This window comes from Neopelma chrysocephalum, unplaced genomic scaffold (assembly GCF_003984885.1).
Source record: "Neopelma chrysocephalum unplaced genomic scaffold, ASM398488v2 Primary Assembly neopelma1_75, whole genome shotgun sequence".
In the NCBI taxonomy this organism is placed as follows: domain Eukaryota; kingdom Metazoa; phylum Chordata; class Aves; order Passeriformes; family Pipridae; genus Neopelma; species Neopelma chrysocephalum.
Window position 1 is genome coordinate 1,037,211 of NW_020897736.1, and position 23,257 is coordinate 1,060,467.

General features: G+C 39.1%; 2 long non-coding RNA genes across 3 annotated transcripts in view; one reads left to right on the plus strand and one right to left on the minus strand.

Moving 5' to 3' along the window:
- LOC113970038 overlaps positions 1-23,257 on the minus strand; it is a 124,255-nt gene that overhangs the window by 84,080 nt on the left and 16,918 nt on the right. The gene's annotated exons all lie outside the window — the stretch shown is intronic.
- Positions 243-4,561, plus strand: LOC113970039. Its single transcript, XR_003535035.1, has 3 exons — positions 243-307; positions 3,001-3,136; positions 4,293-4,561. It is a non-coding gene; the product is annotated as an uncharacterized LOC113970039 (long non-coding RNA).

Here is a 23,257-nt window from a genome sequence, read left to right on the forward strand (position 1 = left end):
CCCTGGACAAGAAAATGGATTAACACAGTGGGTGTTCCAGGGAGCTGGGAAGGAAGGGTGAGCTGTGCACCCCATAGGTGGGGACTCAAGGGTTTTCAAAATATGTAGCAGACCAGCCAGATGCACAGTTTTTGTGATACAACAGCTGGGAAGGAACATTCCCCTCCTATTTTGACACTATGACACAAACATACTGCAAACTTGACTGCTTCCATATTCCATCTTTACCTGAAACACAAACATGGAAGTGAGAACACAGTCTGATGTCAAACTGCTGCAATCAAGTGCAAAGCAAATAGTTTTTTCGGTAATGCAATAGACAACAGGTAGAGCATGAACCCACAAAACCACTGATGCACCTTTAGATGGAGGCAGTGTTAGTATCCACTGACTTTCATTTTATATCCTAAAGACTGAAATTTCTAATCAGGATACTGCTTGTCTCAGTCGATTTTTTAAACACGTTTCAGGTTTAAAGAGACTTGATTTTGTAATTTTTAATTGCTTAGAGGATCTTAAAGGAATGAACAGAAGCAGCAGCAGCGCACTAAAAGCTTTAACACTGAAATAACTTTCTGTAGAAATGAAACCTGGGTTCCTATCCATGTTTCCTAAAACCACGGTAGTGCGTGCTGGATCTATACTAAAAATCACTCAATTAAGTCTGATTTGCAAACAGGAACCCATGCAGAGTATTTTTTTCTCAGATCTCAATCTCTTCCATCATTCTGCTATGTAGAAAACTTGTTAATAAGGAATGAGTGTCAGGAAGTTGCAAAAGGAACTTCTTTCTCCTGAGGAAGAATAAGTAAATGATGAGCACCTACATGAGACAGTAACTTCAACTTTTGCTTAACATGCCCATAACAAATGCATGCAGGACTGACTGGGGAGGCAGTTTGCTGGGGGGGGAGGCAGGGAGGGAAATGCAGAGCTGGCAAGACAAATAACTTAAATCAGCTTCCCACCTTAAAAAAACCATCAGGTCACAATTTAAGTTTCTACGTGAAAAGTAGCCCTGTAATGCTGGCACATGAAAAAGGATGGTTGGAGAGTTTTGTCCTGCAAATAAAGCCATTTTCTACATGACTCATAATCACAAAGTTTATCTCAGGAGCAGAAGCAAAAAGCAATGACAGTTTCTTGCCCCACTTAAGGGAACCTCAAGTATGAACTTCTGACAGTTACTCCTCTTTTTCCAATTACTCTCATTCACACTCCCTCAGTTGATGATATAAATGGACATAGATGTAACTCTAAGTATGAAAAAGCAATCTCAAACTAATGAACATAGTAGCAAACTAAGAGCATGGTCTCCTCGGGAGACACTACCATCACTAATGCATTTCAGTTGGCTTTAAGTATGTGGAACTCAACTGAACACAATGGATCCCACATGAAAAGGAAACCCCAGAGATCATCTTCCTGTAGGATCAGACAAATTGATATTTAACTAGTTCTGTCCTGTCCTTGCTCACCTATCCTGAAAATCACTTCTCTTCAGAAGAGGAAGCAGGATGGAGAGACATCTCACCAGGATTAAAGTGGTATTGTTGGTTGGCTTTTAAAAAGGTAGAGGATAAATCTGAATAGCTACAGATTAGCAAGTTTTTCTTCCCTGCTGAGCAAGGGATTTGACTCTGTAAGAGAAAACAGAATGGTGTGGACAGATAAAAATGATAGAAGGGAGAACGAGCTGACTCTTGTAAATAGAAATCAAACCAAGAACTTTACACAAGGTACTAGAAAAGATTTCTCAGGACCCTCAGTTGTTATGTAAAAAGCTAAAAGATCCTTTCCTTTAAAAGTGAGCAAGCAAAAAGTAGATATTAAATGGTGATTTTGCACCCCAAGTTGCAGCAGAAGTTGGTCCCGAACAGCTGGGACCAGAACCATTCAACCTGCTCCTAAAGGATGCAGAGAAGGGCAAGAAGGCACAGAATTCAGCATGAGCAAAATGAAAAATAACTGAGAAGAGCTGTAAAAACTGTTTGTGACATGACAATAACAGGACAAATTCAGTGTGGATAAGTGCAAGGCAGTGCAGAAAAATTATAACCAACCTTAATTATACCTGTTAATCAATAGAATCTATAATAGCTATTGCCTCTCAGTAAAGAGGTCTCAGTCACTGTTTTTCAAAACCTGTTCATATCAACTCAAGCTCAATAAGAATTAAAGAAAATGGATTGGTAATAGTCATCAGGAACAAAAGTGAGAATAAAAAAAGGATCAATCATACATCAGAAAGTATTACATGTGCAGCCTAAATGGACAATTTTGAGAACAATTAGTTACTAATTAATTAGTTAGGTTAAGGTAAAAATGTGCATTAATTTATTCTTATGAGATAACAGATTATGACAGAGAAAGAAAGAATTGGTCTGTAACGATGGAAATCATCCACACCGGCCAAACAAGAGCTTTGACTGCTCTGTCACTTTGGCCTTTCAGGCACAGCACTAACATGTTGCAAACACAGTCCCTGCCAAGTATTCGGTACCACTTTTACCCCAAATGAGAGCTACTGCATAAATGTGTGGGTTTATTAAGCCATTCAGATCAAAAAGCATTATAAAAAAAAATAAAAATTGATAAGACTGGCGGATTCATTTCATTGTGTTCCAAAAGAGGATAATTCCAGTGACCATTTCAAGAACAATTTCTCTAGCCATTCTTGTCTGCTTGCTTTGCTAACTGTGGTAGAGACATTGGAAAGGGTCAGTGGGGATGTGCTTCTCTGCAGCCATCAGTATTTTGTGTCTCTTACCCTTCAGGCAAAGATATATTTTCAGCTTCTTTCTCACTCCTTTCATCCCTTCAAAAGATAATTTTTTTCCTTGACAAAGTTTTGCTGTGGACAAATGGTGCCTTCCAGACCTCCCCAGAACATCAGTCTAAGTGACTGTATTTTCCTATCAGTGTTTAGCATATTGATTAACTTGTTTTTAGATAGAAGCTGCGAAGGAGAAGATGCTTCTTTCTTCTGTTCCTCAGCAGGGATCTCAGCAGTCTCTCATCACCTCCAGACTACATGCTGAACAGCGGTGTGTGGCCAAGTTGTCTGCAAACACCAACAGCTGTGTTTGGTGTAGCCAGCAGCCCAAGCACATGTCATCTCAGCACTGCCCTCCAGGTATGGTATTTACTTTTAGTGGGATAAACATCAGAAAAAAAGAAGCTTATGGGAGAATCTTTACACAACACAGTAGGAAATATCACCCTATTAGTTCATTGTTCTTCAGCTGTCCTGTAAAGTTGATACTAATAATATTCCACTTGGACTATTTTAAAAAAAACCATACAAAACCTACAAGGAGAAATGAGGTTCAACTTGCCATTCTCCAGGATATGTGTAGGTTTTCAAGAGTCCTTTTTAAAGAAATGCATAAATTTTACTCCTACTCTATTCTAAAGGCTCTTCAGAAAGGAATGGGAAATCCAGGATTCAGAATGATTCGAAATATCAGTCATGAATAACAGTTTCTAGTTTAATTTTTCATTTTGGTGATAGACATGGTCCTGCTTTCCAGTCTTTACCACAGTTACAGTTGCGGTAACTATTCTTTGGCATCAAACACTTTCAGCATTTTTCAAGCATTTTTAACATAAAACCTGAAAAAAATTATTTTTCTCTGTGGAAGGAGTCTCTACCCTGCTACTCACATGAATCTCTGAAACAGTTTTGTAGAGTCATTTACCAGCTATATACTGTTTGAGGTCAAGGAGCACATAGGCATTGACACAGCCACTGCTGGATTTCAAGATCACTTTGGATTCCATTTGATGCTGTCCAACCAGGACATGTCTGCCCTGCAACAGCAGTGGGTGACTGCACTGTGGTAACCTGCCCAGACCAGCTCACATCAAACCAGTCTGGCACTACAGCAGCAAAACTATGAGAGGACAGATGTGAGGTGAGGGCCCAGAGCGCTACACAAGCTTCCAAAGACTCAGCTGGAATTTTCATGGGGCTTCAGCTTGTGCTGTTGGCTCTGGAAGACTGTACCTTGTTGGGGGAAGGCTGCAATGACAGGGGAGGCTACATCAGAAAACAAATAACAGAAGCTGCTTTAGATCACTGCATTGTGAAAGCTCTCCTGCTGGCACTGAAGTTACTGTACCTCACAGATCAAAGTGAAGCAGAGTGTTTCCCAACCCAGCTCTCCAGTCCTTCCCTGGCACACTGAGATATGGCACGGCACATTCTAATTGCATTATAAGAAATAAAGCAACAAAGCCAACCTTGGTTGCCTCCCCCTATTCAAAACTTGTTGTTTGTTTCATAACAGGATGCAAAACCAGAAGCACAAAATGTTCTCTTCAAAGCCAGGATGCAGCTGAGCATCACTCTGTGAAATTCCTGTGCCACGGGAACAAGGCCGTGATGGGATGCAGATTGATATGCTCTAACACTTCCATTGCTTCTCATGAAATAAGTTATTTTTTTTATGTCACTCGAATAATGAAGAATAGTTGCAACTGCAGTGTTGACAACTTCTCTTGGGTGTCATGCTGCTTTTAAGTTAACATCTTCAGAAGAAATGCTGGCATAGTCATGTTCTCAACAAGCACATGAAAGAACATCACCAGAGACCCAGAAGTTCACTGGCTAAACACTTGCTTCAGAAGCTGACCATTTGCTGGCAAGCATATGTAACATTTGTTTAAATTCCCATGCTATTGAGATGATTAACAAATAGCTTATTCACTTTGTTTTCTTCCCATGTCCTGATAGCTCAGGTAATAAATAATCCTTTACAAAGTTTAAAAAAATACCCTCCAAAGTCTTACAGAAATCTGTTGAATCACAATAATCAGAGATTACTAATTTGAGAGGCATCATATCAAAACAGGGCAATTACAGTTACTTAAAAGCTATACGCCCAAGAACAGCCATTTTGGAAATTAGTTTACATTTTTCTTAAGCTTTTTACATCTGGGGTTGTAATGAAAATTCCAAAAAATTGACTTTACACTGACAGTTCAGAATGTGGTCAAGCAACATATGAACAAATACACAAAATGTCATCCAATATCATCACATCACACGTGCTAAAAAGTTAAAAGCAACTGTACCAGGTCTTTTTCTGGTATCTAATATCCATTTGATCCAAGTTAACCACTGAAACATCCTCATATTTTTCTCTTCCCTATTTAATATTCACATAAAATTTAAGTATTTTTAGAGTATAGAGATGCAGTCTACTAGATATTCTTCCTAATTTTCCCATCAAAATGCTATGTCCTTGGTGTAGCAGAAGTTATCTATTACTATAGCACTTTTTAGCAAAAATAAAGAAGCCCACATAAACTGCAGCTGGCATATGGAATCTAACCTGCTACAGGCAAAACAACAATGGTTACCTACCCTCTATTTGAATTTTGCTTGTATAGCTGCACCTGCATGAATTCTATCCATATATACTAAGTGCTTTTTATGAAACTTTTGTTTTTCTTTTGAATTCTCTCTACTCAGATCATTCTGTCCATAAAAATACCTCATGCTATTAATCATCAGGCTTTATCAGGATCTTTGTACTACGAGCAGGGTGCCTTTGGATCTGCCAGTGTTCTGCTAAACCACAATAACCTTTAATCAAAAATATCATGAGAGGGAAAAGGCCTGCAAATGGAATCATTGTTTTCCTTTGCAATTTACATGGCTTGGAAGTGGAATGTATGGATTAACTTCAGGCATTTCAAACACACCAAGAAGGAACATCAATAAAAATCCTCCAGTAGGAGGAGTTTATGTTCTGATCAAAAAATTTTAATCTTCTGGTCAAGTTTTCAACCATGATCAGTAAAACAAACCAGACTCTTAGGAAGTGTGCATTATGCATTTTCTAAAAATCAGGACCTTTCAAGATACTTTAAAATAGTCACTCAAGATCTGAAACACAGAAAGCTATAATAATTTCTGGAATGCCTGACTGTGAGTTATCCTGCCTGATGTGAAATAGTAAGAAAACATAGAATAACTTGATACTCATTCTTGTCACTCAGAGTTTCAAACAGTTTTAAAGGACATATAAAGACCAGTTAAAGAATGCATTGAAAAATCCATAAAAATACTTCAAATGGATTTTGAAATTTTCAAAACTATTCTAATGTAAAAGGAAATAGTTCATTTCTTTTTAATAATTCACTTACAATTCATATTAAAAATTATTCTGACATTTAGGTTTTATACTCCTATTTCTCTCTCTCCTTTCTCCTCTCACTTAGGAAAAAAAATAGAAGAGAAAAGCGGGGAGGACAAAATGTAGGAAATGCTTCTTCCTGTTGGTATTATTCTAATGAAGAGAAAATAACTACATGGAATTCACTAAAAAAGAAAGAGAGAGAGAGAGATGTATATGCACACACTTGTCCTAACAGTTACACTTGATATGTCCAGTTGTCTGAGGATGGAAAATCTCCAGTCAAAACACTTGTGATTCTTTAAAACCTTTGAGATTTATATTGTCCATGCAAATAATTATCCCATGTGATGAATTTATCTATTTGTCTGTTGAGTGAACCATAACCTTGTACCTAACTAGCTAAAAACTGAAGTTCTGCCTGGGTTTATTTTATTTCATTAGTGTATGGGTACGGTACTTTGGGAAGGCAACAATTCAGGGTTTGGCCAGTGTCATCTCCAGCTGCCTGGATTTTCCCAGTCTCTGGGAGGACAAACTCATTTTCATATGGTTTGGGAGGGTCAGCTTTCACAACAGACTAATCCTAGACCCAAACTTCCCAATCCTTTCTGCGACTTTATGAAATTTACCTTCCAAAACATGAAACTACGTAGTACCCACATGCAATTTTAATATTGCTTGAGAAATTTGTACTCCCAAAGTAATTTATATTGATATCTCACTTCCTGTTATGATTAGAAAGTAAATAAAGGCATTGTGGCTCTATACAACTCACAGTCATGAACACTGCTATATAACTGCCAAGAGAAATTATATGCTGAATAATACTTAGACATTACAAACCCTTCATAAAAACACCCCTCGTAAGACTTCAAGCATTTGAATTGTCCCAGCAGCACTGCATGAGGATTTTGGTCTGGGAGCAACTCAGCAATATATTTTCTTATATGCTACAAGCAAACAGTTTCCTTAGGCTTATTTTTCCCATCAGTAATTTGGGCCTAATCTCTTAAAATCTTCCTCAAATATACAAAACAGAGGAGATTTTGTCCAGAGAGACACTTGTTAACAAGGAATACTTGTGAGTAAAAGATTGCACACCTTTTATTAAAGTCATTCAGATGAACACTTGATACCACAAGTACCATGTATTTGAATTTCCTCCATATTTCATGTTTGAAAAAAAAAATCTGAAGGACAAAGACATCTCTTTCCCAATGCTAACAGATTCTATCATTAGACAGGTTGAGAAGAAACTACAGAACCCAGCTCCTCCTGCCTTGCTGTCTAAGCCATTTGTTTTGTTAACTACCTGTCAATGTTGCAAAGTGATGATCTGGCTGAGGTACATAGATTCACAGCTTTCTTGAATAAACACTGTACTTCCCCACCCTGAACTTCTAAAGGCAGAGTTCAAAAGAAAAAGCCAAGTTCATTTTCATATGCTGAAACAGGCACAAACTAACAACCCTTAGTTAAACAGAAAGGGGTTTATCCCTGACTTGTCAGTTTACTTGTCAGTATATTTGAGCAACTAAATAAATTAACTGTGGCTGTCCATAATGCTAAATCTGAAACTCCACATTAAAACAGATGTTACACCTTTAAATGGGATGTGATGTGAAACACATTTCACCATCACTATTAATATTTTCCAAAATGATGTTCAAAAAGGTGTATCTACATACCAAAACAGCTAAGTTATTACAATTGAGAACACAATTGATAAACTCAGTGTTTTGCTGAGCTGTTAATAAATTTTATCATCGTATGCACTACTGTAGCACATTAACTAGATCAATCAGCAAAGATTTCCCCTCCCTATTAGGTGTGGCAAAAGCAACAGCATAACATCCTTGCATCTTCAAACTTGAGCCTAAAGGTAGCAATCATTGTATCAAGCCTCCCAGCACCCCAACCATTGGGAAATAGAAAATTTGTAAATGCTCAACTTTGTAAGAAGTTACAGTTTCTCTGATCTGTTTGCCCAAGAATTAACACAAATTATTCCCAAAGATTTTTGGGGTGTAGTATCTACTGGAATACTCCGGCTGACGCTGGAGAAGATCTTGCAACCCTGTCAAAGTAGGTATTATTTAAGCTGTGGCAGTAATGTTGCTGTTCACTGTGGGGAGCAAGGCAGCACTCCTGGAATGAAGTAATACCCCTTATGAGATGGAATGATAGAGCTGGGAAGGACAGGCAAGATTTCAAGCATGAAGGTCAATCTATTGATGTGATATCTGACTGCCTCACTGACATTTTTCAGCAGAGTGCCAGTGGAATTAAACATCTCTTACAGCTACAGAAAAGATGACTCAAGAAATTTGCCATTTTACCAAAAAGGATTGTCTAAAGCAAATATTTGAAGTACGAAAGTTTTAACTTCTCTGTAGAAAGTGTGTGTAATTTAGGTTCCTTATCTGTCAGACGTGCTGCAGTTCTGGTATTTCACCACGCTTTCCATTTCATTAATCCCTCTTTGTCTCACTTCTCCATTAATTTTTTTCCCCACATATCTTCACTGACCTGTGTATTCTAAAGAGGCTGTTTTTCCATCTCCTTAGCATGAATAGCATTCCTCACAGAGCCCTTTAAGAAGCAGAACGATAGGCAATAACACAGCTCATTTTCAGAGGCAACACAACTGCAGATATGCAGTTTTAGGATTGAGAATGCTGGTTCTTTACTCAAATGGCCTTGAAAGACATTTTGTATCTGGTCTCACAGACACAATGAACAGGATGAGAGTTCAAGGGTGCAAGGAGTCAACCTGAGTGCTATTACTCCAGTGCCAAGAGATACAGAAGTCAGCAGTCTAGTTCTGGCTGCAGCTGAGTCAAGTGAAGAGCTGGTGCCAGCTGCTTCCCAGCACATCCAAGATCACTGCACCACTGCTTGTTTCCCAATCCAGTTCAAGGAAAATGGCCAGGTTAGATTAAACTCTTTAGCAATATAGACATAACTGTTTTCTCAGACAGCCTATAGAGCACAAAATTATTGTGGCAGATCTCTAGAGAGTGGGAAAAGAAACAGAAGAGAGCCCCTGGGCAGTAACCTGCTCACCCTGCAAAGCTGCAATCCAAAGAGAATGTGTGACTTTATTGTATCTTCACATTATAGTTCCCTAGACAGAACTGAGCATTGTTTTCTCTATCCATAGAAACAATGGCATGCATAACTCCACATGAAAAAGTTATTTGCAGAAGTTACTTGACAGTACTGTACTTATCTGATGGAGCTGGGGGTAGGAATCAAATTATGGCAACAACAGAAAATCACAGTGGGTGCATGCAATGGACATAACGAAGGAAGGGGATATGCCAAACAAACTAAGGGAGGGTCAAGTTGGAATAGGTACCAAAGGACACCAGAGGGATTATAATGGACATTCTCCAGAGAGAAATGAGATGCTGAGAAGAACCTCATGCATGTCTGCAAAACTGGTAGGTCCTCAGGAGAGATGCACTTCTTGCAATCAGAGGGTTCACCACCAGAAATATTTGGTCAATGCCACAAACATCTGATTTCCTGGACTAGAGGGAAGATGCTGAGAGAGAAGGAAGAATACTTGTAGAAAACACAGTCTCATGTTTAAAGAAATGTGGGAATAAGGAAATTGCAAAGCCTAAACACATAAATAAAGCTGAGGAAGAATTCAGGGAGCAGTTTTAATTTCTTTTCAGTGCAACAGTTCAATAACCACTGAAGATCCTGTATCATTAGTACTGTTAAGTAATGTCATCCATCCACATGCCAAGGGATGACAGCATCCATCTAGGAAACGGCAGTGCTGTCATTCTGCCAAAATATTTGTTTCTGCAGTTATAATTAGATGTTTGAAGAGACCCTAGATTAAGTCCCTCGGTATAGTCAACCCTGTGAGGTAAAGCTTGAAAGCCCAAAAGACCACCTGCTGGGCAGTGCAGGACAGGTCTGCTGGAGAGGGGTCATACAGCACAAGAGCCTTTATTGGATCATCCTGGCCAGCACTACCTGGAGCAGCCCAGAACAAAGGATGCTCTGGAGGAAAGTTCCTCTGCCCAGTCTGCCTCTAGCTGATTAAAGAATCCAGGATGACTGCTTTGAGCCCTTTTTTATTAGTTATTAGTTATTAGTTATTTCCCTCAAAAAGTAACAAATCCTTTTTTCTCCCCTTTTAAATTAAGAAGAAAATAAAATAGCATAAGTAAGTTAGAAATAAATTCTGACTTATTCTGTGACTGTAACCATACAAACCCTCTGCGGGGTATTGAGTTACACAATAGCCTCGATCCACAAAAAATAACTTACAGGCATTACATCATCCCATCAGACCCAAAGGCAACAGCATTGTTACCTAACAACTTCAGACAGCTGATTAACCACTTTTTATAGGGTGTCGATTACACCACGCCCAGCTTGTTCATAACTGTTGTTGACAGCACAACACACAAGGATAAAAGCACAAGGCCCCCCACATACACACCCCATGTACCCACACCAGTGCTACTGCCAGAATGTGTTTAATTTGTCATGAACCCAACTACAAGTACTTAGAAACCTTCAGTAAATAAATAAAATAAACAAGCATAGCAACATGATGGCACATCTGAGCTCCTTACAAGACGGCAGAGTGAAACTTTAAATTTCTTCATGTTGTGCCACTTCTTCAGGGAAACGGAGGGGTTTAGAAGGAGCAATGGAGACCTGTAAGAGGGGAGTCATTCACCCTTGATGGCGCCATTTTGAGATTCAAACTTGCACTGTGAAAAAGAGTCTTTTCTTTAAAAAAAAAAAAAAAAAAAACCACAAAAAAACCCCATAACTTGTTTTATTCAATTTCCTTCACATTCTTCCTGCTCATTTGTATGATACATTTCATCATTATGTGCATTACTGGTGCTGAGGAAAATAAAGTGATCTTTTCAGCTTGACACAGAATGGATAATGCAAACTTTCCTCATAACCTCTCCTTTCCATGTGCCTGCTGGAAATTGTTTCTCATTGTTCGTAAATCCAAGGCGTGTTTACACTGGAATACAGGAAAAGCTAAAGCAGAATGCTAGAGTGTAAGCCATAGTGGCTTTTTTTGGCTTTTGCTGTGAAGTGATAAATGATTCTTGGTCCCCCATGGGTTAGAGGGCACCAAACTTCAAATAACTACAACATCCGATAACAAAGTTTTTCTCCATCATTTGCAATCAAAACACCAAGAACACAGCCCTCTGGACCTCTCATCCTTCATGTTCAATTGTAAATCCTGATTAAATAGCTTGCAGGTGTCAGGATTAGAGTATATTCATTGGGAGCCTAAACACAGCACCAGCTGGGTTCCTCATTTGCCAGTTGTAGTTGCTTCTTTGTTTTGAAACTGTTGACAGTACAACTAAAAATATTCCTTTGGGTAGAGACGGCGTTAAATAACAAGCAGGATGAGTAAGAGAACAGCTGTAGATATTTTTCTGTGTTTAACATACCTGCCTTGTTGATTTATAGTAAGCCCTCCATATAATGTACATTCTGTGTAATCCAAAACATTTAACCTTTTGAGCTGGGGCTGTGATAAAGCTATCAAACACAGGAAAGGGTCCTGACAAGTCCTGTATTACCAGCCTTTTTCTCAAAGGAAAAGTGAAATATAGTTTCACCTCCTTTTTAGTATACAACAACAAACAGTATTATGCCTTATCAGTTGCTACCAACTAAACTGTATGGCAGACATCACAGAAACACCAGGGTGGAGATGGGAGAAGAAAACATGTAACTCGGGCAAGTTCTCCAAATCTTGCTCTGGTGAGTGTCCAGTTGGTTTGAGCATGGCTTCCTGGAAGGGAAGTTCAGCTCTTCTTTTAAAAACAGAATCAGAGTGAGTACGTAGAGAACAGAGTCCATTTTCACAATTACTCTTTTACACAAAAGCAAGCAGCATCTGCCAGCATGTAAGACCATCACTTCAAATATCTCCCTTTTATTATAATTTTATAGTGCAAGGGTACTCCACTGCCAGTACTGTTGTCTTAAGATCTATCATCATGGTTGCAACTAATTTCTATCATTAAAGAATTTGCCTTGTTTTTCCTAGGTTGTCCAAAGCCATGTTCTCTTTGGAATTAAGTTCTGGCTACTTAAAAATCCCTAAAGTTTTCAAATAGTTACCCATTTTGACTTCCTGTCCCAAACTCTTGAGTAAAACATAGTAATGTTTTAATCCCAAAGGCCACTTCATTTCAGTGGGCAGGGAACCAAGTCATACGGAATAGATGTAAAGAGAGACACATATGTGCACCAAAGACATTATTACTTTCCCTATAAAAGAGTAGAGGGAAAAATCTGAAAAATTTAATAGTCTTCTTACTACATGGCACTGAAGTAAAAAAAAAAAAATTCGAGGGTTTCAGATAATCAGTCCAAGATAAGCTTAAACAAAATATTGACTACTTTACACATCTGCATTTATGAGGGGGGAGGATCATGAGTAGACATGGGCCAAATGGTCCCAAAGCAATTTGCACAGTAGTGAGGCACTCACCTCACTCATGACTAATTGAACTCACTTTTCCCAACATCAGGTCTCGGGAGAAATTCAAAGCACACCGGATCATCTAATACTGAGATTTTAGCAAGTTAGCTTGCAACGCTGCTAGAGTTTTAAAGGCAAGTTCTTCCCAGTAAATAATGTAATGAGAAAACATCAGTACTTAAGAGGATGCCATAGGGTTAATGCCAGGTTTTAAAAGACTTCAAAATGGATTTTACCCAGTTCACATGTCAGGAGGCACAGCACGGAATCAATTTACAGCAGGAGCCAAAGATCACAAATTTTAGGGGAGCCTGGGGACTGATTCCCCCAATCGGTGCCGTGGGGTGCACAGATGAAAGAGCAAACTTGTTTTTTTTCTTTAATGGTGACAGTGTATTCTGAAATTACGCCCAGCAGGCAGGAGAAACCTGCATAGATTTCAAAAGATATTGCAGGTTTGTATGCTGAAGCACACATTTAAGGTCCTAGTTAATGTGCTAGCCTTTCACCTCTGGAGGCCTGGGCTCAGATTTATCTGAGGTAAAATGAAGGAGAATTTGGGACTTCTATCTTCTTAACCCTTATCGGCCTCTAGTCCACATCACAGGAGTGCAAGCCAGTTACCAAACTTTGCATCAAACTCAACTTATTTTTATTATTCTGAAGTCAACTTCAAGTAATTCATGTAAACTCTAATAACACCAATTTAAACTGGAGTGAAAAGCCAAATTCTGTTCTTGTTTATATCCATGGAACCCTACACCTGTACCAGTATTCAGGGAATCCATGCAGAGAGATTAGGTATAAGATATGACAGAACAAGACACCTACCCAGACGGGAAAGCAGACTTTTTCAGGTCCAGAATATTTGCTCAGAGCTGTGTTCTCCATTTTTGGCTTTTACTAATGTTGCTCTGTATTCTCTCTATTAAAAAACACCTCTTTACACTTTACAGCTTTAAAGTCTTCATTGTCTCCAGATTGTCAGAAAGAGCTATAAATTATTATTTTTTTAAAATATCGAAATAGTTTTGCTTAAGTTGATCGGGGGGAGGGGGAAATCTGAATTTCCTCTGCAACCATTACTTTTTAAGTCCCTCTGAAATTTAAGTTTAAACAATGTATGTAGTGTTAAGCCTCAATATACCTTAAAAATATTCTTTCTGCCTTGATTGCAGAAATACTTGTAGGAAAACATGAAAATCAGGAATGTTCCTCTTTCCCATGAAAGACCTTCAACTAAATTCTCTTGATAATTAGCTTATGAAGCCCTCAGCAGGTTGAAAGACCATTCTTGGAATAATTTTTTATAACCACCAACCCAAAAAACTTTCTGTGAGTATTCACTGGAGTGTCCCTTCCCCCTGCTCACTCTTTCCAAGTTCATTCAGTACTCGTGGGCAGAGAGCAGCCCAGCACACACAGCTGTTTCAATATTCAGGCTAACAAGTCTGACATGAGCATTCAAGTTTGAAGTTTGGCAGTTGTTTGTGTTGCATGTGTCGAACAACATTTTGTCTGCGCTTAAAGTGACAAACCGGTTTCAAGAACAGGTTTAACATGACAACATCAACAGCAATTAAAAGGGCCACTTTTGTAAAGTAACTGTCACACACACATTATCAGAGCTCACGGAAAAATAAGTCAAAACAGAATAATTAGACATTAGAAAGAAGTTAGTTATGCCCAATCACTTATGTTAAAAGATGTGTTATACAATCCCATCCAAGGAAAAAGTATAACTGTACAAGATATGACATATTACAGTCTGACAAGCCTCTAATACAAAGAAATGTGCAGAAACAGATACACTAAAGGACGGAACACAAAATGACAGACTAAAGCTTTGTGGTGGTAGAGGCAGTCATATAGATTTATTTTGCTGAAACTCTTTCTCTCTCTGGCTCATTTCCATCATTTGAGATCTCCCGTTTTCTAAACAGGACAGGTGAGTGAAGTGAGGAGAACAACACAAACTTCCAGAGCTACAGCTCACAAGGTGCCAACCTGAGCCACGCTGTATGGCAAACAGTGTGGCCAGAACACACAGAAAAAAGAAGCTTTTTCTTTACAGGTTGCCTATAGATACAAACAACAAATACCTTGAATGTGATCTGCAATGATCAGATTCATTGTTCATTCATTCCTACAAAGCTGAAGTGATGCAGGTGAGATGCTACTTTGTAACCAGAGTCCATCTTGAACCCTGTGCTCTTCAACATCTTCATCAAGGACTCAGATGCAGGACTGGAAGGGACACTCAGCAAGTTTGTAGATGGCACAAAACTGGGAGCTCTTGACTCCCTCAAAGGCAGGGAGGCCCTGCAGGGAGACCTCAACTAATAAGAGGGCTGGGCAGTCACCAACCACAGGGAGTTCAACAGGGGAAAGTGCCGGATTCTGCACCTGGGATGGGGCAACCCCAGCTGTACAGACAGACTGGGAATGAGATGCTGGAAAGCAGTGCTGGGAAAGGGCCCTGGGTGTCCTGGTCCATGGCCAGTTGGATACGAGTCAGCAGTGCCCTGGCAGCCAGGAGGGACAACCCTGTCCTGGGGGCATCAGGCACAGCATCATCAGCTGGGCAAGGGAGGGGATTGTCCTGCTCTGCTCTGGGGCAGCCTCACCTGGAATATTGGGGCAGTTTTGGGCACCACAATACTAACCTGTTAAAGAGTGTCCAAAGGAGGGACACAAAGATGGTAAAGGGCCTTTAGGGGCAGCCCTATGAGGAGTGGCTGAGGCCACTTGATCTGTTCAGCTGGAGAGGAGGAGACTGAGGGGAGACCTCACCGCAGGTACAACTTCCTGGGGAGGGGAAGAGCAGGGGCAGGCACTGATCTCTGCTCTGTGGGGATGAGGGACAGGACCCCAGGGAATGGCCTGAAGCTGTGTCAGGGGAGGTTAATTTGGATATTAGAAAAAGGTTCTTCCCCCAGAGGGTGGTCGGGCACTGCCCAGGCTCCCCAGGGCAGTGGGCACAGCACCAAGGCTGACAGAGCTCAAGAAGGATTTGGATGATACTCTCAGGTACATCTCACTTGGGGATGGTCCTGTGCAGGGCTAAGGGTTGGACTCCATGGTCCTTATGGGTCCCTTCTAACTCAGCATATTCCGTGATTTTGTGAAATAACCTGAAGCTTTTGTTTTATACAGTTCCCTGCCTATATATGAAGAAATATATTTCCCTGAATGGCAATGCCTTAATTTTGTTCTAATCCAATAACTGAGGATAGAAATGATGTGAAAATTATGAGTAAATCCCAAAGGTGTTTTAACTTTGTTTTCTTATTGACATAGATTAAGTATATTACTTATACTTTGCTTGCAAGACAAGTAATCTGATCTGTTCTAATTGAACTGCATGTATAGAATATAGGCAAGTTGTGTGGGCAATTGTGTAAAGAGAGATAAATAAAAAAATCTTACACATCTTATATAAGCAGTTGATTAAACAAATTATTTACTAATTTGAAGTTTAGAGCTTCTAATCAAAATACTGTCAATGCCATGAAAGTAATTTCAGGCAGATTAAGTATGATGGACATTTGTGCCCGGAGTTGTCTGGATTTTGTCTGTTAAAAACAACTTGGAATAAATCTTGATCTATCCAGAGAGGTTGTAACAATGGTGTTCCAAGATAAATTATGGAACAGCCTTCAACTCAACCTATTTTAAAGGGGACTTGATTGGTTTCTAGCAAACAGAGAGATTATACTCAAGCAAGGCCACCAAAGCAAGGTATTCATTTCACCTAAAGCACTTGCATGGGGTTTTTGAGATTCCTCATCAACCTGTTGCTCCTGTTCCACTGCTCATTTTGAAATGAAGATCCATTCATTTCTTTCAGGGATCATGTTCAACCCCACCTGTGACAGTATGTCAGCTCTGCCACATGTAGCTGTTAAATTAACGGAGCAACTTGCACCTTGCATTCCATGCCCCACAGTTTGCACCTCACTTTGGAACCTAAAACACAATAGAGTTTGTTGAAACTTAATTTTGCCAGCAGGAAATGGCATCAATTAAAAGATGCATCATAAGGTGGCTTGTAGAGATACTGCCTGTAACTGTAAGAAATCACTGATTTCTTATGCCAGCTAAAGCAAGGAAACTGGAAAACTGGGAGTTAGTAATTGATGGCAACTAACACTCAACAGAGATCAAAATGACTATTCAACAGGAATCTAAAAAAAGCTGCCAGAAATGCCAGTTTACATGATTCAGAAAGTATTTGGTATGGCACAAACTGTAGTTTAATACCAACAAAACCACCACTTTGGATTTATAAAGGGGTGATTTTTCAACATACATTTTCACAGAGCACATGAATTCCATAAACTTTCATTGATTAAGTAAATAAATTTGAGTTTGAGACATACAGACTGAAATTAATACAACTATCTTGGTGACATATGTCAGTTTGGGGTTTTGTCTTGAACGGGCAAATTGTGCCCAACTAATACAGGTAATTATTTTTTGAACCAGTTACTGCCATATGTTCTACAAATTCTACTTCAGTTCTCCTAAATGATTCCTAAAGGATGATTGGACTACTACAAGTTCTTCCTAGTTATAAAAGACAACCCTGCTACATAATCTCAAATATTTAAATCAGCAAGAGCTAATTATGAAGTGATGCTTCACAGAAATTTATGCCTACTTTAGTACTAACTATTTTCATCAAATATGATGGCTAATTTTACTGTAAGTAATAAAAAAACTCTTTCATGTAGTATAATTTAAAATGACCACATTTTTCAGCAAATGAAATGACATGTTGTCAATGAAATTTAAGCAACCTCAGGAGAACCATAGAGGTTTGACTAAATAATGATCAGATGAAAAATTAGTTGGTTAAATCTTACCAAGGATGTCCACACATTAGAGTTAAGTCTGTACTGAAATGCTACATAAACATATACTTCTTTAGGGTTTTGTTTTTTCTTTTTTTTTTTGCAAAGTGAGTGTTTTTCATTTAGAGATTATATCATGAACAGATGTAGGATAATGTTAATAGTCCCTTCTGGAAACATTAATCACAAGGTTTTACTTATTATTTGGTGTCAGCATTTAAAAGTTAAAGCATTTCCAGAACTGTCACCATTGAAATATTCCTTTTGCTTAAAGCTAAATTACGAAACAATAATTTATTTTACAGCCCCAGCATCTTTTTAAAGGCATATATAAGCCGGAAAATGGCAGGCAATGACTTGTTCTCATGGCAACCATGTAGACTGACAGTAGTAAGGCTGTTTCTACTTAAGGAAAAGGACTGAAAACCCAACTCTACCAACTTTTTAAATGTTTGAACAATTTTAAGTGTCCACAAAAGAGATTTTGGTTGTCAGCATGATACTAACATGATGTATTCAAAAGTGGATTTTCCATTCACAGCTCACTGAGCAAATATTGACCAGAATCAAAATAAAAGCTGGCTAAGGCCTTGTTACCAAAGAGACCTTAACCTCTCTTCCATACGTATTCTCACATGCAGAATATTGCACAGGTGAAGGAAACTGCTGCTGCCTCAAAATACTTGTTAATGTATATGCAGAGATATCCCACTACCTGTATTCAAAACACTTAAGAAAGTAACCAAAGCAAGTCCATATCCTTCCATTCCCAGGAAAAGATCTTGTTGATTACTTCAATGTCCTGGAACTCAGGATCTGTGCAGTGTTCTTCTAGACCAAGATTTGCCACCTACCACCCTGGACAGGTTCAGCAGACAGCTTATGTGCACTTTTGTACTTGGGCTATTGACAAAAAGAAAAGTAAAAATGCAAGTCTGTCCTTAAAGCACCAGTAAAATGTAGTCAAACACAGCAGCACAGCCTCAACATCCCCATAGTCATTCTCCATTCACATTTGACCAAGGTGGAAGTTAAGTGCTTCACATGAGATCTACCTGAGGCTTTAAAACAAGCAGATAAGAGGAAGACTATTCTCTCCTTTAAGCAGTATTTTATTTGTCAGCATTTAGAAGCCAGGAACATTTTTTCTAACATCCTTCATCGCCTCTTCCCTTTTGGAACGGATGAACATCAAATAAACTCCTTCTGGAGGTGCTTGTCTCTCTCCACTGGCTCTAGAATTGAATCAGCTTCACCTAAGCATCAAGTTTTTAGAGTGTTCTAGGGATGGGAAATGAATCCTGAAGACCATTCAGCTCTTCTCACATCTTTACTTCTGAAATCTCAGCCTAACTCCACTAACTGGTCTCTTAGATCTTGTTAGGCACCTCTGGAGACCAACAGCAATGGGCTAAAGTAAAGATGGAAGTGCTTTTGCTTCTGTGTTTAGAGAGACCACATCTTGCAGTCTGTACTGAAAAGTGGCTAAAACCTGCTCCCTGGCAAACTGATTCTCTATTTAGTTTCCACAGTATAATTTTCAAAAATGCCCATGTGAAAATGCAAGCACGTGCACCAAGGATTATTTTGACACATGGTATCCATCATTTGGATTTACTAATTTTCCAAAATAAACTGTTTTGTCACTTTTCCTGTGCATGTGAATTTTTGAGTAAAGGCAATGTGTATTGCTACAAGACACATTCATGTGCTGACCTTTCACAAAACCAAAACTGTTAGTAAAGCTAGGGTGGTGGGAAGCACTCCATTTTCATTTTGGCTACAAGACTAAAACACACAGATTTGAGAAGAGAAGCTGAATGTGGCCTCATTCTGCTACCTCATATGAGTAACCTGACTGAGGACTCAGCGCTAACCAAAGTTACTTGCAAGACAAAATGTTTATATAAATAGATCCTTTCAGAAAATTTATCTGCATATGACATGCACAAACCAGGCCTCTGCAAGTAACAGGAACTAACTACAGCTTATTTCCACATCTAATTCCAGAGGCTCTATGTTCCTTTAGTTTGTCACATGTATTTCTGCAGCACACACTGACAGAGCCAACTTTCATGTATTCCCTGCTATTCCTATAATCACAGTTTAGCCCCTACTTTTACACAACATGCCTTTTTACTTCCCATCCTCAGGGTATTCACATATGTTCAGTTTACTGAGAGACCGAATTCTTCCTTACTTGACAAAAATTATTTTTTTAATGCTTTATGTTTCCAGTTAAATACTAAACTGGATATGACCATATTTAGAAACCAAAATTCCAGCCTTTACATTTAACCACCCAGAAGCTATGGGACTCTGTGAAACTTGGCCATGGAAAGATGAGTTACCATTACAAGTCACCTAAAGCTGCAGCATTCTCCACTACCAGGGCACAGAACAATGTATCTACAATTCCTGACTTCAGTCTCCCTTCTGGAAAGGGTTTATACCACTGCACATTTCAAGGGAATTTACATGGGATCAGTTTGTAAGCATTCTGATTTGACCAAACCATGGCTCTCACTTTGACACAAAAGCTTTTCCAGCACTTGGTCTCATAAACGGCCCTGTACTTGAAAGAGCTCACAGTAACACAGGTTTTAAGCTCCACAATCTAAATTTTAAAAACACTGAGTTAAGACTAACTTATCTTCACTTGAGGCTGGTCTCCTCAGGGGAGAAAGCTTACACAATCACATGCTCCATCCTTGTCATTAAATTTTGAACCCACCTGCTCATTTGACCTAAATGTAATGAAGGCAGAAGAGCTGTAACTCTATGGCAGGCCAGCCTTGTTCCCCCTCCTTCCACTTCCACCAACGGCAGGATGGAGCTTCAAAGAAGCAATAGCAGTCAGTACCTACTGAGAACCAGAGCAAATCTGTTTTGGGAGGTCTCTGCTCCCCAGACCAACCTAAACTTCCCATTCCTAGCTCAGATATGGCCCAGGTCCTGTCTTCATATTCCTCAAGGCAGTGAAATCTAGTTTTACCTGCAACACTGAAAAGCCTTAAACTGGCAGTGGGTCATCCTGGTACATCTCCATTAATTACATTGCCAGAGTAAAAATTTCTGCTTTGTGAACTCTTTAACTTCCACTTTCTTTCAGGTGAGGTGTTCAGAACAGCCAAAACACTCTGAGAGTCTGAAAACACCTCTTGTTTGTATCAGCTTTTGGGTACCCAACCCCACACAACATTGGAATTGTCAAGAATCATAACCAATTTCAGTCCATGTTTAGAAAGTACAGCTGAAAACACAGTTACAGACAAATATTCACACTGAGCAGCCTTTAACTAAGAATCTCACCCAGTCCTTGTGGCATGGTCTGGAGCTGCACTCATCCTCTCTTGGGAACTACTGTGGCTGCACAACCTGAGCTGTGCAGGGCCAGTACTACTGGATATTTTCACTAATCCCATACCTTCTTGCAGCTTCCAACTCCAATTATTTCGGAAGATGTAAAGGAATACTTCTCCTCCCTGCCTCCCTTCCTGCCCCTGCCTTGTATAAAAATCCACATATTCAAAAAAATACAGACATAAAAAAATTAGACACTTTTAATCCCCTTGAAGCACTGCTCCTGCCTTAAACAATACCAAGTCAAAGCACTTCTGTAAGAGGGAATAATCTGTTTATCTTCTTACCAGTATCTGCATAGAAAAACACTGAAATGATCCTTAAACTGTATAATCAGCCTCTGTAGCAGAAGGAAGTGAATTCTGGAAGGGCACAGAGCTTCCCACCCACACAGCCCCAGAGTGTGCCCGTCAAGGACCTCTGACTTTGTCCCTATTGTATTACACGAGGCAGGAATGGGGGTTGGTGTTTTCAGTCTGCAGTTTCTGGCAGAATCCCCAAAGTAATTTTCAATTAAAAGGTTAAATGCTGGTACTTGTCAAATGTGAAGACATACAGTGCTGTAACAATATGAAATAGCTTCCTTACAATTAAATTAATTTCATCAGGTATTTAAGTAGGGGTTGCAAATATCATACTTTTGGGTAACTTGAAGAAATACCTAAATGAAGTGCAATCATTTTCTGTCACTACTCTGTCTCAAGTAGAATACAAGCCTGGCCTTCAAATCCTTTTAACTGAGTGATTCAAATACATGTAGGTCCAACAAACATTTGTATGTTTTTTGTTTCCATTAATAGACTGTTTTTGTTAAATTAGCCCTGTTGTTAAGAAAATTACATTTTTATTTTCACTGCTAGTCTGATTTTTCCCTCCACATATTTCAACTGGCTATAAAAGCCAGTGAGTGATGCTTCCAGATAATCACAAAAAGAATCAAGGACTTGGACTAAAAAGAGGCAGTACTAGATAAATTACACCCCTCCCACATTAACCTTTCTCTAATCAAACTGTTAAATAATATCATTATTTCTCTGTTATAGGTCCATAGAAATAGGCTTGGGAAATAGAACACCTGACACAAGGAAAACACAATAAATGGCAGGTAACTTCTGGGAATTGAAGGCTCACTCTTACCCCCAGCAAACTCAAGACAAGACTTCCAGAAGCTTCAGGACTTTAAAGACTTAGCCACTAATTCTTAAATCTAATTTGATTGAAGGGTGAGAATTATGAAAAATATTAAAGTATATTTAGCCAGAATTTTGAAGCAGCCTGTAGCTATGGCTCTGGCCTGGATTCAGAGGATGAACTAAGAAGACTTCCATAAGTTTCCTTAGTTGTAATACTCTTACAAGCACTTAACTTCTACTTGTTCCCATTTCCTCAGGTGTAGAGAGACAACAAGGATGCTTACCCTGATTTGAAATGTTAGACATCTTTCAATGAAAACAATTTACAGTTACTTTTAATTTAATTAATTTTAAAATCTGTTAAGTAAAATAATATTCTCAAATGCTGTTGCTGTTCTATTAAGGTCAGTGCAAAGACCCTGTGCCTCAATCATTGTTGAAGTGTTGCAGGATTTAAAAAAAAAAAAGTATGTGATTAAAGCTTTAACTCAGCAAAGTCTTACAAATTGACCTTTACAAATCTTACAACTTAAGTAAGTAATGGGATTATCCTTTTATGCATGTACACAACTAATTATGCATAAACACAACTTCTGTGTTTAAATGCAGAAGTTCAGCTTGGCTGCACGAAACATACTGCACACAAACCCAAAGCAAGAATAAATCTTAATTTTCCTGTGCAGATGTACATGACAACCCCCCCCCAGCCTTGTAACTTGTCCTTCATTCATCAGCTGGTGTGTTTATTTTTGCTGTATGTGATGTGACTAGCAGAACTTAGGCAATGAAAACTTCTTAATCAAGTGAAGATCTTTTGAAGAAAAAAGAGGACCTGCTCCACTCCTCAGAATGCAAGGTCAAGAGTTATATACACACATTTAGGGCCCAGTTTCATTTAGGTAAGTTTACAGCTAAGAAAAGGAAACATTTCTTCATAGAACTTGTGAAACCCACTGCCACACAGGGTTACTGATATAAATAATGTTTTGGCAGTAACAGAAAGAGAACTAGTTAAGTCTATAACCATTAATAATCTGTGTCCTTATATAGATTACAGCTCTGTATCAGATCACACAGCCCACATGAGTAAATCAGAGAGAATTTAACTGCAGCTGCTGCCCAGCACTGCCCTCACCCCCAGACAAAGCAGTGCAGAGCTGTGTTTGCAGGCACTCAGCAGCAGAGCATCACGCTTCTCAACCAGTGGATGTATGAGCAGCCCTACACTGCAGCACCCAGAACACAGAATCACAA